Below are 3,499 nucleotides of genomic sequence, written 5' to 3'. Positions count from 1 at the left end.
TTTGTTGTCGTTTTTAGAAGTGGTTCCGCTAGATAGACAACGAATCATTTAAAAATGTGAATAATAGGCTGGAAATTTGGCCCAATAAATTTAAGGAAAAAAAAACACTCCACTTAAATTATATAATCAAAAAATCTCATTCAGTAATTCAAAAAATTTAACCATTTATTATACTCTAATTTACCGAATCACCAGTTTTTCTCCCAAATCCTCTGCTATCGCCGTCGCTTGGTCTCCAACAAGTCCCATCGTCGCCGCCGGGATCCTCCTCACCGCTGTTGGTTCGTCAACAAGAACCCTCATCGACGTTATTCTCCTCTAGACCAGAAACAAACGGCGTCATCGGGCTCCTCTTTACCGTTGCTGCTTAGCTTGTCACGCACCAGCGTCACTCCTCACTCCTAAGGAAAATAACCATCCACTTAAGTATAAAAATAATCATCCGCATATCTAGTAAATTGAACATCTAGCATATTTTAATTGTATATAACTAAACCCAATCCAATCGAATAACCATCTACATGAGAATTAAAATAACCATCCGCATACCTATTAAAATAACCATCCTGAACTAGCCATGTTGAATACTAGAACTTAAACTCAGGGAGGCAACAAACGAAGGGACAAAACTCATCGGAATCCCTAGTGGAGAGAGTAGCACCATCGTAGAGTTCCTAAATTTCGAGACCAACCTTAGGGAAAAGGAAGCTGATGAGGAGGTTGAGCATGTAGATTACGAGGCCATAGGAGACGATGTAGAAGCCCTGGATCAAGTATACGCGCAGAACATGAATACAAGCGATGATCAAGGAACCAATCTAGCGGCAGAACATGTGCAGCATAGTCTTGTCAAGGAAATGTTGGTACTGCCGCAATACCGTGAATTTCCATCGTGATATGACGCCATCCGATGAGAAATAGTCGGCAGAAATGGAAGAGATTGACGCTGGTTAGGGATGCAAAATGACGTCACTACCCGAATTAGAAGAAAACCTGCTGCGGCAGTGAGGGAGGCAGCAGTGTCAAGACCTTTGCGGTGACGACGAAGACGATTGTGGGAAAAACCGACGCTGTTGAGGAAGGTAGGGTGCAAAATATATAATATCTAAATGTGTAACTGTACGTAGTGGTTTAGGTGTTATTTCTAATGTTTTTAAATTTTAAAATTTGATAATAATTATTTAATTAATTAAAAATTTTATTCTTAATTTTAAATTAAAAAAGTATAGGTAGACAATGAAAATACTAAACAATGTGAACAATAGATATATCGAATGTTCAAACTAAGTGTGCGAATAATTATCCTAATATTAAGATTTAGGTAGGTAATTTAGGAGTATAGTGTATTTTTACTTTACTCTATTGGACCAATTTTAAAGCTCATTATTCACATTATTCACAAAAATTATTATTTACCTAACAAAGTCCTTTTAAATTTATCTTATTTTTTAAACCATTATTCACAACATTCGCTATACATTATTCCCCTGTATTTCTCCTTTTTCTATTACTCTTCCCTGCGTTGTATTTGTTGTCCTCTCCTCCGTCGTCGCTATCCTCTTCCCTCCTTTATTTTCTTTTCGATCTTTGCACTAAGAGCAGTCCAACCTTAATAAAATTGAAGCCTCACTTACTATAATGTCAGACAAAAAACAAGCCCCTAACATTGGATAAAAAGAGGAGTGCCAAGGGTCAGTAACTTTGTGACTTGTAGTCATCAAATAGTCATCAATGATGATTTTAATGATGTGAGATTAGTGTGAGATTTCATCTAATGGTTCATTTTTCTTTATTAATTACATGCTAGCCAGAATTTAATAAAGTTGCTGGCCCTAGACTTTTCCGGAGAAAAATAAAAAAAATTCTTCACGTTATTCCAAGCATTTAGGTCCTATTAACTCTCCAATTGAATCTGGTAAATTCTCCATTCCTAGATCTGTTAAGGTCAGTACACGAAGACACATGAATGCACGAAATAGTTCATGATATGCAGACCAACTTAACTTCACCTCATACGGTATTCTTGAAGCAGAATCGGTCCTTGGTAGCCACAAATCTTGATAACTCCCAGATCAGTTCGTTATTCATCTTGTAATTGAGTAAGGAATAACAATCACAGATAAGCAAAGCATTGCTTTTGATGAAACGAGGGAAGGTTGTTGAAGTATATGGACTTCATCTCCTGCATGAACTCCTCTTCCAAATGGTCTTATTTGAGTTTTCAGTAATTCGTTTAGACTTTAACATTCTCGCCTCAAGTAGGGAATACATATATTTTCTTCTTTGCATCTCATACAATTTCACCTATTCATCATCAGTTCTCGCTCCACAAATCATCTCCATCACAAGAAAGAAGAAGATGAAAAAGCAAATCAACCTCTACAATTTACTTCTCTCTTTCAACGTGTATGTATGTGTGTGTGATTTCTTAAAACATGAAAAGATATAAGGAAAAAAGCATATGAAATAAACTGTCGCAGTTGTTGTTGCAATGCGGTTAGTGATTATGTCACAGATATCAATTTATTTAGACCATTATATCTATACATATGTATATGTAATATCATAATTTTTCTTTCGCAAATATTTATTCAGTTGGACTGAATTGTTCAAAAACTAAGATTTGCTCTAGAAATTTTGAATATTCAGTAGGAGATATAAATGAGGAAATATCATGCACCACATGCAGGCGGTGGAAAGAATTGTGCCTGCCAAGTGCAAAGAAGCCAAAAATGCCTATGGCAAGAAGCCTTGTGAACTATTTATCAAAACCCAATCTTCCTAAACAAACGTGCTTTTGAAGTTTTCATCTTAGCAGATGCAGTATCTCTCATCACATCATCTTCTTCAGTCTTAAGTGTGAAGATGCAGAGCAGTCTTGTGAGAAATGCAAATGAAATTCAAATTATGGTTAATCTCAAGTTCTAACAGACAACTATCTTCTGTTTATATACACTGCTGCTAACTCTACTGCAACTTACTAAACCAGAGCTAAACTAACCAACCATCTAACTACACTACATGGTTAACTTAACCTCTCTCATAACTAACTCAATTCCAACCTGGCATCTAATAACTAACTAATCAACCGAACCTAACTAACTCATGCTCTCAGCTAGTATCACATACCTGCAAAACACGCAAGTAGCTGCTTCCTTATCCAATAATAATATATGCACCAATATAATGGATAGCTTGAGACATCGACGGATATATTTAGAACTCTGAGAGCCCATTCTTAATTACAAAGGCAAACTACTGAGTTTATAACAGTAGACATGACTATACGCAGAAAACAAAGTTGGAAAGTTACTTATGAACAAATTTTCAATTTAAGAAAAAAAAGGGTTCGTATAGTCAAGTGTAGTTACTGAATGGATTTGCAGGCTAAACACGAGGGCCAGTGCAGTTACTGAGTAAACCTTTTGTCTCGCTATGTATAGTAGGTGACATTGAAGAAAAGAAGCAGCATTAATAACTAACCAAACAGATTCTGAAA

This window comes from Arachis hypogaea, chromosome 4 (genome assembly GCF_003086295.3).
Source record: "Arachis hypogaea cultivar Tifrunner chromosome 4, arahy.Tifrunner.gnm2.J5K5, whole genome shotgun sequence".
Classification (NCBI taxonomy): domain Eukaryota; kingdom Viridiplantae; phylum Streptophyta; class Magnoliopsida; order Fabales; family Fabaceae; genus Arachis; species Arachis hypogaea.
The sequence above is the reverse complement of the archived record's forward strand: the minus strand, read 5'-3'. Positions refer to the sequence as shown.